Genomic DNA, 14969 nt, shown 5'->3' with positions numbered 1-14969 from the left:
GAGAGATTTTGTGAGAGTTCTGTCTTTTTAACGTGGCCATGTAAATGATTGCCACTAGGGTGGCCAATCCCGGGCCATTTTTTAAATCCCGGGTATCGGGATTGAAAAATTGTCACTCCCTGGATTCCCGGGACACTCGTGATTGGCTGTTTTACTGTCTTCGCTTGTCCCCAATGCCACGCCTCTCTCCACCCGCCCCATAGACATAAATCACTTACTAAACTACTGGGCTGGGTGGGTGGGAAACTTCCTTCAGACACGGTAACTGCAGGGGGGAGCCTGATTCTAACATGCTATCACATTCCCCCCAATATGTTTGATTGTAGACTGTTGGATTAGACTATTTTTTAGCCTCTTGTGATCAATGCTACAACAGTGCAGTTGGTGCCCCGGGGTGGCATGACCATTACTCTGGCCTGTAATGGTAGAGATCTCTTAGAGGGCCGTGCAACATCCACGCAATAAATGACGCATGTAATAGATAATGCATTATCTGCGCAGTGAATGATGTGCTGCCTAATGCAGTAGATGATGACCCACCCAGCTTTCAGCCTGGTTGACTCCCTCCTCTAATATCTGTTTGCAATGGGGTCTCAGGCTTGAGTTACAATCTTTTAAAATGTTTTATTAAAATGATTTAGGTTGAAATAACAAACAGCAAGAAAATATTAATTATAAGATAATTTGTTAAATCCTAATGTGCTCTAACATTAATCTTGGTGTATCTAGCATAAGTTACAATTCATACCCAAGACCTAAATGCAAGTTAGCCCAAGCTTAAAAACTACTGTAGTACAAATATAAATAGATCTTACTTCCCTAAATATAAATGACTCCTCACAGCATAATTTGTACCAAAGGGCGAAAAAATTAATACATTTTGTCTCATAATGGTTTTAGTTGCACCTAAGAGTGTGGGGGCCAGTAGTGATTTAAATTGTCCCTGGTTGGCTGTTTCATTAAAGAACCTTTTCTGACCTCATAACCGATACTTGATTAAGTTGCTGCCTATTCTCAATAGACCTGTGGTGCTGTCATCCTACATAAAAACTCCAGCAGTTCCTGATACATTAATCTGACACATCTGACTGGCAATACCATGCCACTTTCAAAGTCACTTTTGTCCTTAATTGCATATACAGGGTCTGATTCAATGTTGACGCAAATTCCATCGCAGCAGCCTCTTTGTACACAGCGTAATGAGAAGATATGCTAATGCCACAGCAGATGTGTTTTGTATAAAGATGCCCACCGCTAGGCATCTGAAATCCACCACTTGCATACCAAGATGCAGCACCGGTTGCACCATCTATGTTCTTAGCAAACTTATGGTTACTCAGAACGTCCATTGAAACTAAGCAGGTGGATACAGTTGCTGGCTGTGACATTCTCCCCGTTACCTCCCACAAATGCTCACTACCTGTCAGTCATTTGGCATTCAAATCCACCCTACGACCGCCATCCTAAATCCATTGTGGCACATGCGCAGTGCGACTCAAGCACATGCGCAGTAAAAAAAGAACATTGTCCAACTGCAAAAACATTGGCATTGCATTCACCTCTGAATCAGATCCACAGTCCATCACTGGAACTGTCTCCCTGCTTTAATTAAATACTAGCATTATATACATATATGCTGACTGTCACAACTGAGGACTGGTGTTGGTAGCGGGAAGCCTCAGTTGTAGGGGCTGACGGGTAATGAAACTTAGGAAGTGTGATTGGACTCCTAGACATGTGCAGGAGCTGTAGCACCAATGCCCGAAGGCGTGACCACGACAACTGGAGGTGACTTTAAGGTTTTTATTAAACAATAAAAGTCATGAAAGTGAAACAGAACAATAAACATGAAGAGAGTCTCTGGACTTCAAGTGGTTTGAGACCAGAACTTGAGAAGTAGTTGAAGGTGTTTAATGATGCTTGAGAACGTTGAAGAAATATAAGAATGATGCTTGAGATCGCAGGAATAGCACTTAACTGTATTTTTGAATACTGAGAACAATATGAACAGAGTTCCGCTGGAGAATAGCTACTGTTAGCCAAAGCATATACTCTGCCGACACAGGGTGCAAATAACAGAAAAGTCAGACTGCTCCGCAGAGAGTTATCACAGGAGAAGCAGGCTGCACCGCAGAGAGTTATCACAGGAGAAAGCAGGCTGCACCGCAGAGAGTTATCACAGGAGAAGCAGGCTGCACCGCAGAGAGTTATCACAGGAGAAAGCAGGCTGCACCGCAGAGAGTTATCACAGGAGAAGCAGGCTGCACCGCAGAGAGTTATCACAGGAGAAGCAGGCTGCACCGCAGAGAGTTATCACAGGAGAAGCAGGCTGCACCGCAGAGAGTTATCACAGGAGAAAGCAGGCTGCACCACAGAGAGTTATCACAGGAGAAGCAGGCTGCACCGCAGAGAGTTATCACAGGAGAAGCAGGCTGCACCGCAGAGAGTTATCACAGGAGAAGCAGGCTGCACCGCAGAGAGTTATTACAGGAGAAGCAGGCTGCACCGCAGAGAGTTATCACAGGAGAGGTAGGCTGCTCCGCAGAGAGTTATCACAGGAGAAAGCAGGCTGCACCGTAGAGAGTTATCACAGGAGAAAGCAGGCTGCACCGCAGAGAGTTATCACAGGAGAAGCAGGCTGCACCGCAGAGAGTTATCACAGGAGAAAGCAGGCTGCACCGCAGAGAGTTATCACAGGAGAGGCAGACTGCTCCGCAGAGAGTTATTACAGGAGAAGCAGGCTGCACCGCAGAGAGTTATCACAGGAGAGGCAGACTGCTCCGCAGAGAGTTATCACAGGAGAAGCATGCTGCACCGCAGAGAGTTATCACAGGAGAGGCAGGCTGCTCCGCAGAGAGTTATCACAGGAGAAGCAGGCTGCACCGCAGAGAGTTATCACAGGAGAAAGCAGGCTGCACCGCGGAGAGTTATCACAGGAGAGGCAGACTGCACCACAGAGGATTAACACAGGGGAGTAAGGCTGTACTGCAGGGTATAACACAGGAGAGTCTCTAGTGAAGCTGAAGACTGGAATCACTGTAAAGACAATTGAAGCACTGACAATTTCCTGGGTGCTGGGACAGGATATTTAAACCCGCTGGTGAGCAGGCATTGGCTGACAACTTGACACAGGCACCAGCAGCGCTGCGGATTGGTAAGAAGACAGGCATGTGACTTTATCCAACATGGCTGGGCCCATTGACCGAATCTGAAGGGGACAGAACCATGTGCCAAACAACAATGGCGGCGGGAGCCGCGTCAGCAGAAGACTCCACACTACACGCACAGCGGCCACAGGGATGACAGCAGCAGCCCCGGTTCACAGAGGACGCCACACTCAGTTTCCATGCAGCAGGATCACGGGCGCGGCGGTGACGGCCGCGATGCGGCTAAGAGCGCCACACTAAGCCTGGTGAAAACACTAAGAAGGCCGCTGAGCCGGCACTGCAGGTAACATAAAAATGAAATGTAACCAAAACATAGTTATGACCCGGGCCTGGCACGCTGAGCCAATCTCAGGAGACACCTAACTGGTAGAAAATGGCGACCAGACACCCGGATCGTGACACTGACTGTCCAATGTGACTATTACAGTTTGAAAATGAGCACTCAAATGAGAAAGACAGTAAGAACTGGTCACTCTCAGTGTGTACAGATAACAATGGCAACAGATTTGATATTTTCTGCAAAATTATTAAAGTGCATCCAGGGCTGTAACTACGTGGATGTGGCCATTGCTACCACACCATACCCTAGGGGCGGATTCAACCACCACCGCAATGTCCATTGTGCCGTCCGGCTGCTGTAATGTTTTTATTAGTGGTGTGCCTGGCTCCTTCTCAATGTTAACTAGCATTGATCTCTGAGATTTGCCTTCCAACTACAGGACAGAGTGTAGGGAGAGACGTCACAGTACTGAGGAGTCATTGGGGGTCATTCCGAGTTGATCACTAGCTGCTGTTGTTCGCTGCATAGCGATCAGTGCAAAAAATGGCTAAAATGCGCACGCGCGTAGTCTGGGTACGAAGTCCTTTGTGGTTTTGCACTGGTTTTAGTGACAATTCCAATCGCACAGCCGAACGCAAGGAGATTGACAGGAAGTGGGAGTTTCTGGGTGGCTACTGACCATTTTCTGGGAGTGTTTGGAAAAACACAGGCGTGGCGGGTCTTTGCTGGGCGGGTATCTGACGTCATTACCATGTCACTCGTCGCAGCAATCATCGCACAGAATAAGTAACTACAGGGCTGGTCTTGTTCTGCACAAACTGTGTTTGCTGCCGCACGGCTGCACAGGCGTTCGCACTTCTGCAAAGCGAAAATACATTCCCCCTTGGGCGGTGACTATGCGTTTGCACGGCTGCTAAAAGTAGCTATCGAGCGATCAACTCGGAATGACCCCCAATGTGCGATGGGAGCAATGGCAGAGTGTCAGTGACACTGAAGCAGCAGCTACCTGAGCGGCCATGGGGTGAGTCACCAATGGAAGTTGCTGAAGTTTAGACAAATACTGTCAGAGCTGGTAGAACCTGCCAAGGAGGGGAGGGGGATACTGACAGTAGAGTTCAGCTATTAAATTACTGACCAATAAAAACACTAGTTCTGCAGTGTTGCTATGCCAGGCTTAGGCAGAGGGGGTATATTAGAATTCAACTATTAGAGAACAATAATTTTTCTTTAATAGTTGAATTGTATTCTTTATTAGTTGAAAATGTAATGCACTGTGTCGTCCGCCCCCCCACGCACACATCTAAATCTAAATTCAGGGACTCTACTGTGTGGCATAAGGGGTACTACTGTGTGGTGTAATGTGTATAAGGTGCTCTACTGTGTGGCGTAACATGTAGAAGGGGCACGGCTGTGTGCCAAATGTAAATAATTGATACTAATGTGTGGTGTAATGTGAATAATGGCTACTACTGTGTGGTTTAACGTGAATAAGGGGTATTATGACTGAAAAGAATTAAGCATTTAGTTTGACTTTTTTTTTTTTTTTTACCAGATATGATATGCTGTGTTAGGAACACAACATCAAAGTACATAACAAGTGATTATATTTTTCAAACTCTGTTAAAAAGGTTTCTCATGAGTTATATACAGAATTTAGATTTTGAAATAGAGGTAACAGTATTTTCCGATCGCCATTGCAGCACTTCTTGATGCTAATTGCAAATGCAATGAAATTGAAGTGATCTGAGCATCCCTGTCATCTGTTCATTTCAACTCTCCGTTTTTGTCTGTATCCTTCTTAGTCCAAATTGAAAAAAAAAATAACATCTAAAACTTAAAATGTGTCTTTGGGACATAAACACCAGCAGTTTCTTTGATATGGTTTGTTATACAGAAATGTACTGTATTATTGCTGCAGTCGCGCCAAACAGCCCCTCTCAGAGCACCAGGTTCTGTTCAACTCTACTAGCCAAAGCAATTTGCATGTATGTCAACAGTTTTCTCACTTCAAGTGAAAGCACACTTATTCTTTCTTTATATTTTACTTAGCAGCGGTCAATTTTGCAGAATCAAACCCTTATGCTATGTGCTATGCTGTATGCTATGTTTTATAATTTGCAAGATACTGTCACACCTGGGCACACTGGTTCATCATAAACAGGGCATCACTGACTACTGCAAATACCTTTTCATGTATCTCAGCTGAAAGTAAATCAATGACATTGGTCAGATGGTGTGGACTGGACATAAAGGACTGCGTACAACTGTTCCTAAAGATGAAACACCCCGTATTGTTTCATTCACACATATAACTCTTTTAGAAGGGATGTTAAATTTTTTTAAATTTTATAATGCCCAATATTAGATATATACGGGACATAGTTAATTTGCCGACATTGACATTAGTCACAATGTTAACAGTATAATGTCAACTAGAGATTACCGACATAGTCGTAATATTACGTTGATCATTTACAAGCGATTTCTGCTTATCGCAAGCCAGACAAGGAGTCCCACTCTCATGGGGTGGTGTTTTCTACCCCTGGCACTGCCAGTTTAGACAGTGATTTCAGACAGCACTTTCAGTGGGAAGTCGCTACCCTTCTACATACCTCCCAACATAAACAATCCTGAAGCAGGGTCCTAAGCCACAACCGCCCGAAAAAAGGCCTCTGTTTTTGTCACTGTGGGAGCATGGCCCGCGTTCTGTGAGCTGATGACCATGCCCCTTGTACCTCTGTCTCTGGTGAATAGATGATGTGCGCATGAACGCTGGGCTTCAGTGCGCCGGCTTTACATACTAATTCCATTTATATTTTAGCAAATGAGATGCTACTGAATGCAATAAAAGGGAACTGCAGAGTAATTTTTCTACTAATAAATAACTTCCTTACTTGTAAGTAGTGATGAGTGGGTTCGGTTCACGGGGAACCAAACCCACCCGAACATTGAGATCCGAGGTCCGGCTCAGTACTTCCCGGGTTTACTCGAATCCCAAAGCGAGGCCAAATGTCCTCTTACCACTCTAGGATTCTAGTAGGGGTTGGCACTGCACTGGATTTGAAATCGCAAGGGGTTGTATATATACCCTTGTGAGTGGCCCAACAGTGTGTAACAATAGAAGGATCCCTGATAGGGGTGCTTGATGTAAAAGTTGGTGGTGCTCCCAGAGTCAGTGGTATCAATTATTGTGTACAAAGAAAGAAGAAAGACTCTATGTTGGGGCACACTTTGTGGATATAAAATATGTTAAAACTTCACTTTTATTATGGTTAATCATAAAAGAAGAATGGACACAGACTCTCATACAAAAAAACAGTCACCTTAGGTGAGGTTGAATGGTATTAGTATAAGGAGTTGACATGCCCCATGTTGACACCAAGCAAATTGCTAAGTGTACATAACCAATTCCAATACGCTTCTGGTGAAAAATATTAAAATCAAAGATATATGTATATCAGGAATGTAATATCGTTATGGAGGAAAATGATTTTCAATAATGGTAGATATACTCCTTGATAATGGCTGCCTTGGTATATGTAATGGTTGTGCTAATAAAGCTTCTTTCTCTGGTAGATGGTCTTGCAAAATTGTAGTTATAATTGGTAGAATAGGTATAGCGGTAAGGCCAATGTTTTCTCCACCACTTCTGCTGTTTGTTGATGATTGAAGCTACTGCACCTGATATTCAAAGGTAGTCACCTGACCTTGTACTGATCAGGCCTGTCACTGCTTTGCTACCAAGATCAGACGGATTTGGGCGTAGCCAGTGAAGTATGGCAGTAGTAATATGATTGCAACAAATGAGAGAGCGTGTGGTTTCGGCATTTATACCAAGTAGAGAACTTCTGCTGTCCCGCTGATCTGCCCCAAGTCCCTGTTACAGTTGCATTGCAGGGAACTTGATATCTGGCAGTGGATGAGAGGGTTCTTGAAAAAAAGAAAGTGGAGAGAGAGTGTGCCCCAACTTCTGCTGTTCACCATCATATAGAATTATAGTGGATGGTGAATGAGAGAGAGGGGGTACAGAAAGGAAAAGGAGATGGTGAGCTGAGACTCCCCAAAATTACCATTAATAAATGTCTATCGTTGACAAAATTGGACTTCTGCTCTCAACGGCACAGTGGTGAAATGGTCCGTCTGTGAACTAGTGGAGCAAAACAGTGCACGGTCTGGTCTGCACCTGCTCTCTCGGTATCGTATAGCCCATTGTGGCTTTCTTTGCTTAGCAAAGTCATCCAGCTACCTCAGTGCAACCTTTTGGCCTAAAAACAATATTCTGAGGTATGAGGTGTTCAGAATAGACTGGAAATGAGTGGAAATTAATGTTATTGACGTTAATAATACTGTAGGATCAAAATTACCCCCAAATTCTGTGATTTTAGCTGTTTTTGTGTTTTTTTCAAAATTCCTCCAGATCCAAAACCAAAACCCAAAAGGGTGGTTTTGGCAAAACCAATCCAGATCCAAAATACGAGCAAAGATGCAGATCCAAAACCAAAACACAAAATACAAAAAGTGCCCGCCGCACATCTCTAGTTGCTATATGGTTTTGTACTTTAGCTTGAAAAGAAAGGGGGAGGTATAATGTTTTGGCATAATAGCTAAAGTTTGCAAGCTAAACATAAGGGGATATTTGGTAGGACCCAGGCAACTTCCCTTTATGATGTCTGAGTCAGGGCTTTTCCAGACCCACATCTGGATTTGCCACATATTGGATACGCTTGAAGAAAATGATCCACATTAGTATAGAACAGGCAGTTCTTATTCTTGTGTCAGATTGTTTAGTTCTCCATTGATGAGTCACAGATCCCACCAATTTACTTGGGTTACATTTCCAAGAGTGGGATGGTAATACAAACATCTGAAGAGGAAAAGGCTGTGAGAGTTAGTAATCTCTCCTCATTTCCTTTGGTTATTCCTCTATACGTGCGTCAATGGTTAGACACTATTAATTATTTTTCTCCAGTTCCTCAAATGGATCCATGAGTTCATCCTTTATCTTGCCATTGAAGCCTATACACCATTATTGACATCTGGTGTTGGCATTCCAGCATGTGAATGTTAATCAGGCAGAGGCGTTTGCATCACTGAGATGTGATCACATCTCCTGGGAAAACACAAGCACAGAGTGGGGCCTGCACTGAGCCAGTAAATGGGGAAATCTCATCTCAGATGCGACTGTTACTGAATAAGGCCCTATATCGGCATTCTGAATGTCAACATTCAGTTCATGTTGACATTCTAGTGTTGTCATTCTGCACGTTGACTTTATACGATACCATCACAAGACAGGGCAACTCCTTTCTAATGTATGAGCGTTGTCCCAACAATCAGAGGTTCTGGAAGTAAACGCTAAATTTTATTTTAAAAAGTATCACTGAAATTTTTAGTTGTCAATCATTTCTACATACACTGGCACATTTTTCAGACATAGCCAATTTAGATTCAGATTTCAATTCCAAACAACAAAATTGGAAATGATCCAGTTAAGACTGAGCCAGTTCTGGTTACCTACTGCTTATACAACATTTCCTGTATTGTCTGTGTTTGCATCTGCTGGGCAACTTGTATAAAAAAAGGTTCAAGGATATTAGCTCCTGTGGAATCCATAAGCAGGCAAGTTTATTTGAGAAAACTTTGAAAGCTTTATGCTTCTACGAATATTAATAGATTTCCAATAGAAGGATGGTAAACAGCTGTACCCTGAGTACCACTAAACATGTGTTGCCAATCAAAATGGAGAGATGAAACCTAGTTCAGGCAATAATATGGTGCATGGAATATGCAGGGATCAGGAGCCTTCCAAAGCCAATAGTTGAAAGACCCAAGGAATTTGTTGTCTAAACCAAATGGTCAAGAGCCAGAGGGATAGCCGTCCAAAGCCTAATAGTCCAAACATGGAAAACAATCATAATGGAGCAGAGGCACTGTTCTAGAGAATATGGGAATTTTATATAGATACATATCAACCAGACACAGATGTGTAATGGGCCTGTCACTTTCTTCTGACATGGATAGACAGATCATGTGTAAAAATGATATCTGCAGCATTGAAGCAACTGTGGTACCTAGATATAGAATTGGGAGTTTACACTGTGTTTTCTGCATGCATAGGATAGGCTTTTGGGCATATGATACTGCTGGATGAGTAGGTAAAGACTTTGGGGAGCCTTTAATCAGAGGGGTTGGCAAGTAGGTGGAATTGCAGGGTATTTGGAGTTGAATCTATGCAGGGGGGCATCTGATTACAGGTGACTCTCCAGCACTAAGGCTAAGGGCTGCTATAAATGTGCACTGATTAAGATGACGACTACTTTCACAAGCTAGTGTATAAGGGAATTGCTGCTGCATAGAAGTGGTCAAGTCTGAATATAGGTGGAAATCCTGATTTATTTCTAAGCATGCAACTTGCGTACAACTCTGAAACAGCTCCAGTATGTTTATCGCTTGCCACATAGCGCTGTGTTCCTCCTCCTACTGTCTCTCTGCTTCTGATGAGGTGATTAACATGCTTTTTGCAATATTTAGCATGGTAGCCAGATCAATTAGCATGCTGAAGAGCCTGACCAGCAAACCAGTCAAATAAGCTTCAAAGCTTCTCCCAGATAAACAATGGGTGGCAGAGAATTCTTTTTCTATTTGCTTTGTGATTACATGTTTTTTAAATAGGGGAAGATCACAGCGCTATTTACAATGACTAGAGGTTACATTGTTGTTTTGCTCATCATTAGTAAAGCGTCACATACAGTTGTTGAGCTACTGTATAATTAATCTCATCCACACTTAACCCCTTTACCCCGCAGCTAAATATTCAACCTGCAAGTTTACTGCAAATAGTAGAACAATGGATCGATTAACTTTTTATACTGGGACAGAAGTCACTGTATAACGCTTGAATTTATTAAGTTACTTGAAATTCCTTCATTGTTATTAAGCACAGTACAACTGCCTTCCCACAACTCCTTTCAACCATCCTGTATCTATCACTGAAATTGGGGTTTGTCTTGCTTTGGCTGTTTGAGAACTATGGGGGTCATTCCGAGTTGTTCGCTCGTTATTTTTTTCTCGCAACGGAGCGATTAGCCGCTAATGCGCATGCGCAATGTCCGCAGTGCGACTGCGCCAAGTAAATTTGCTGTGCAGTTAGGTATTTTACTCACGGCATTACGAGGTTTTTTCTTCGTTCTGGTGATCGGAGTGTGATTGACAGGAAGTGGGTGTTTCTGGGCGGAAACTGGCCGTTTTATGGGAGTGTGTGAAAAAACGCTACCGTTTCTGGGAAAAACGCGGGAGTGGCTGGAGAAACGGAGGAGTGTCTGGGCGAACGCTGGGTGTGTTTGTGACGTCAAACCAGGAACGACAAGCACTGAACTGATCGCACTGGCAGAGTAAGTCTCGAGCTACTCAGAAACTGCACAGAGAAGTATTTTTGCAATATTGCGAATCTTTTGTTCGCAATTTTGATAAGCTAAGATTCACTCCCAGTAGGCGGCGGCTTAGCGTGTGCAAAGCTGCTAAAAGCAGCTTGCGAGCGAACAACTCGGAATGACCCCCTATAAACATATAATTCTGCTGCACAAATAAAAACTTGTGACTTGAGGATGATTTCCGGTTAGTAAAACCACTTCCTTCCAAAGCAGTTTCCATCTGGCCTGCTAACAAATAGACCTGACCTAAATATCAAATAATGATCAACAAGGTGAACAAGATAAATAAAAATGCAAGTTCAGAAAGAAAACTGTGTGATATGACAAAGCACAGTATTCACAGCAGCCACAATGTTACCGATATATTTCACTGGGTGTGGTTCATCAAATCGAGAGTGTCTAGGTCGACAATGTTTAGGTCGACCACTATAGGTCGACAGTCACTAGGTCGACATGTGCTAGGTCGACAGGTCTAAAGGTATACATGAGGATTTTTTTTTTTTTTGTCGTTTTCTTCGTAGAGTGACCGGGATCCCAAATTAGTGCACCGCGTCCCCTCGCATGGCTCGCTTCGCTCGCCATGCTTCGGGCATGGTGCCTTCGCTCCGCTACCGCTTCGCTCGGCACACTTTACCATTCCAATCGTAGTCCACGTGGATCGTTAAGTATGAAAAAATTCAAAAAAAGAATTTTTTTTAAAAAAACTCATGTCGACCTTTAGACCTGTCGACCTAGCACATGTCGACCTAGAAACCCTGTTGACCTTCCATCCATGTCGACCTAGTGACTGTCGACCTATAGTGGTCGACCTAAACATTGTCGACCTAGACACTGTCGATCTTCAGACCGGATCCCATTTCACTGCTCTGTAGGGAGAGAAAAAATGCGTTGTCAGTCTGCTAATATGTTTACCTGTTTGTGACCTCTTCTATTGACAATCTTATGACATTGTTAAGCAAGTACTATGCCTTGTAGTGTAGCGTACCTTACATGACATTGCACTGTGCATGACAAGAATTGCGTGTTCTGCAACTTTGGGGTCTATTTACTAAGCACTGGATGGAGGTAAAGTGGACGGAAATAAAGTACCAGCCAATCAGATCCTAACTGTTATTTTTCAAACCCAGCCTGTGACATGGCATTTAGGAGCTGATTGACTGTACTTTATCTCCATCCAAGGCTTAGTAAATAGACCCCTTACTCCTACATGCAGGGCTGCCATCAGAAATTATGGGGACCGGGAATGACAAAATAGACAAGTTCCTCCCCCTGAACAAAAAGATTCTGCTGCACTGCTCCACCTCTATGTGATGTCATACGTTGTGACGTTACATATAAGTGGAGTATTGCGGACCTACAGGAATGGATCACAGAGAGCTGATGCACAGGGTCAGGGAAGGCTTGTTTTAAGAAGTCATCCCTGTTCATCAGCCTGCTGTTGTTTTACAGCTTAGTGTAGCTCTATAGGTATTGGCGGTAGGAGTGATGGGTGGGCCCCCCTCTCTGTAAGGGCCCGGGACTCCAGGCCCCACAGTCCCCCTCTGATGGCTGCTCTGCCTTCATGTGCCTAAATAAGCAGGACACGAAGGGAGCTTATTCAGATGTGGTTGGAGTCAGTGGTGCCGAGGGAGGGGGGTACAAATAACCAAGGGTCAGGTCTAATAAAGAGGCCCAGTGAGGGCCTAGTGTGGGCCTCAGTTTCCCCCCCCCCCATACCCCCCACCCCCACCCCCTTACCTGGCAGCAGCTGCTGCAGCTCTTCTCCTCAGCCCAGCACACACTGCTGTGTGCTGGGCTGCAGTGTGGCCATGTAGGCACTAAAAATATATATATTTTTTTCAGTATTCTTTTCTAAGGGTGCATGACCACACCTCTTGTGATTAGGCCATGCCCCCAGAAAAGCACCTGGGCCCAGCCAAGCTCTCTATTTCCCTGGTAGGAGCTGCCATCACTGCTGCTTACATAGAAGCTTACATAGCACTATTATAGCAATGAAGGATGAGGCGTAACTCCATTTACTACTTAATACCCCTTTCAGACATGCTCTAAATTCCCGGGTTTTTACACATGAACGCGCATCAACCCGGGAATTTGGTATGTCTGAAAGGCACTGACCCGGGAATGTGATCCGGGTCGCCAACCCTGCAATTGACCTGGGTTTTTCCTGGGTTTCTCTTCCCGGGTTGGCTTCCCGGGTTAAGTCTGAAAGGCGCGACCCGGGAATTTGCTCTCTGGCTGCATGAAAAAGGTTTTCATTGGTCAGAAAGGGCCGCCTGATGCCTGCTGATGACCTCATCAGCGGCAGACGGAGGGGAACAGACGCCACAGCAGCATGGGAGGAAGCAGAGAGCTTTGCTGTGAAGTGTGGCAGTGCCAGAGTGCAGAAGGTACACAGAGCTATGCATGTATGTGTGCCAGTGCCAGAGAGTGCCAGAGTAACACAGAGCTGTGCAGAGAAGTCTGCAGAAGTGTGCAGAGAAGTGTGCCAGAGGGTGCCAGTGAAGAGACTGCCATTTTGTTCATAATGGCTCACTGGAAGGAGGAGGAGGTCCAGGAGCTACTACATGTGAGGGGTGAGGAGGAAATAAAATCACAAATAACAGGCACTGTTAAGGATGCCATGATCTATGGCAACATTGCAAAGATCCTGTCCAGCAGAGGTATTGTGAAGACACAACAGCAAGTTCTTAACAAACTAAAGTCCCTTAAGAAACAATATACCAAGGTCCATGACCACAATCGAAATCGCAGTGGTATGGGAAGGATGGAGTGGCACTTATATGAACTGTGCAGCAACGTGTTTGGCCATACAGCACTTAGCAATCCCGTTGCCCTATCCTCATCTAGTGATGCTGGCACGCTGTCTGCTATACCATCAGCTGCGGCTACATCGTCTCCAGAGTGCAGCCAGCAGAGCCCGGCATCATTGCAGAGCCTATTTGATGATGATCCAGATGTTGATTCTTATGTCACCATCATCATCGATCCAAACAAGGCCACAGATGTGACAGCATCGTTGCAGAGCACGGGGGACGATTCCCTACCACAGACCCAGGGAGACAAGCCTACCCTATGCTCATACAGTAAGTTTTCGGCATTATCATTGTCAGAGACATATTTAACATATAGTATATGACAATAGTTTTATGTAGTATACTAACAGTAATGACTATGATATTGTGACGTAATAGGGTGTTATTATTAAACTGTACCTGTTGCTGCGTTCAAATTGTGCTAGCGTATGGTAACCGCAAGCACAGATGTATTCATATATTTTATAAATCTATTTGTCCAACTTACACTTCTGTGCCATATCCCATTGTTACCTTTGAGATGGTCAAAAAAAATTCTGTTTTGTTTTTTAGTTTACACAGTCCCGCCTCGTATGAAAAAGAAGACCAAAATAGAGGTAGCTACAAAAGCCATGACAAATATCCTGTGCGACCAACTACGCGAGATGGATTCAGATTGGCAGAGTCAAGAGGATGCAAATTTGCAAAAATTTATGGACAATGAATGTGAACTGCAGAGGAATTTGCTAACGCAAATGGTAGCTATGCAGGATAAGATCAGCAACGAGAACCGTGAATTCCTAGGCCAGCTTTTTTCCAAAATGACCTCTACACCACAATTTACAAACACTCATTCTGACCTACAATCGCATTCTCACACCACATTTGGTCCAAAAACACGGTATGCCCAGCAAGGCCAGTCTCCCCCATCATTTGGGCCTATATCCCAGTATATGCAACAAGCCCAGTCTCCCACCTCTTTTGGGGATACTCGCCAGTATATGCAGCAAGCCCAGTCTCCCACCTCTTTTGGGGATACTCACCAGTTTGCGCAGCAAGCCCAGTCTCCCACCTCTTTTGGGGATACTCACCAGTTTGCGCAGCAAGCCCAGTCTCCCACCACTTTTGGGGATACTCACCAGTTTGCGCAGCAAGCCCAGTCTCCCACCACTTTTGGGGATACTCACCAGTTTGCGCAGCAAGCCCAGTCTCCCACCACTTTTGGGGATACTCACCAGTTTGCGCAGCAAGGCCAGTCTCCAACATCCTTTAATTCGACCTCGAATACATTGAAGAATAG

General features: G+C 44.4%; 1 long non-coding RNA gene and 1 pseudogene across 1 annotated transcript in view; one reads left to right on the top strand and one right to left on the bottom strand.

Moving 5' to 3' along the window:
* The window catches only part of LOC134909526 (uncharacterized), a 432031-nt gene extending 417311 nt beyond the window's left edge, over positions 1–14720 (top strand). Inside the window, exon 3 of the long non-coding RNA XR_010175955.1 lies at positions 14243–14720. This is a non-coding gene — a long non-coding RNA (uncharacterized LOC134909526). The remainder of the gene's footprint in view (positions 1–14242) is intronic.
* On the bottom strand, positions 7117–7235 carry LOC134912356 (5S ribosomal RNA; annotated as a pseudogene).
* Positions 14721–14969: the final 249 nt, after the last annotated feature.

This window comes from Pseudophryne corroboree, chromosome 4, assembly GCF_028390025.1.
Source record: "Pseudophryne corroboree isolate aPseCor3 chromosome 4, aPseCor3.hap2, whole genome shotgun sequence".
NCBI lineage: Eukaryota > Metazoa > Chordata > Amphibia > Anura > Myobatrachidae > Pseudophryne > Pseudophryne corroboree.
Note: the sequence above shows the minus strand (reverse complement) of the source record. Positions and strands in the feature narration are given on the sequence as shown.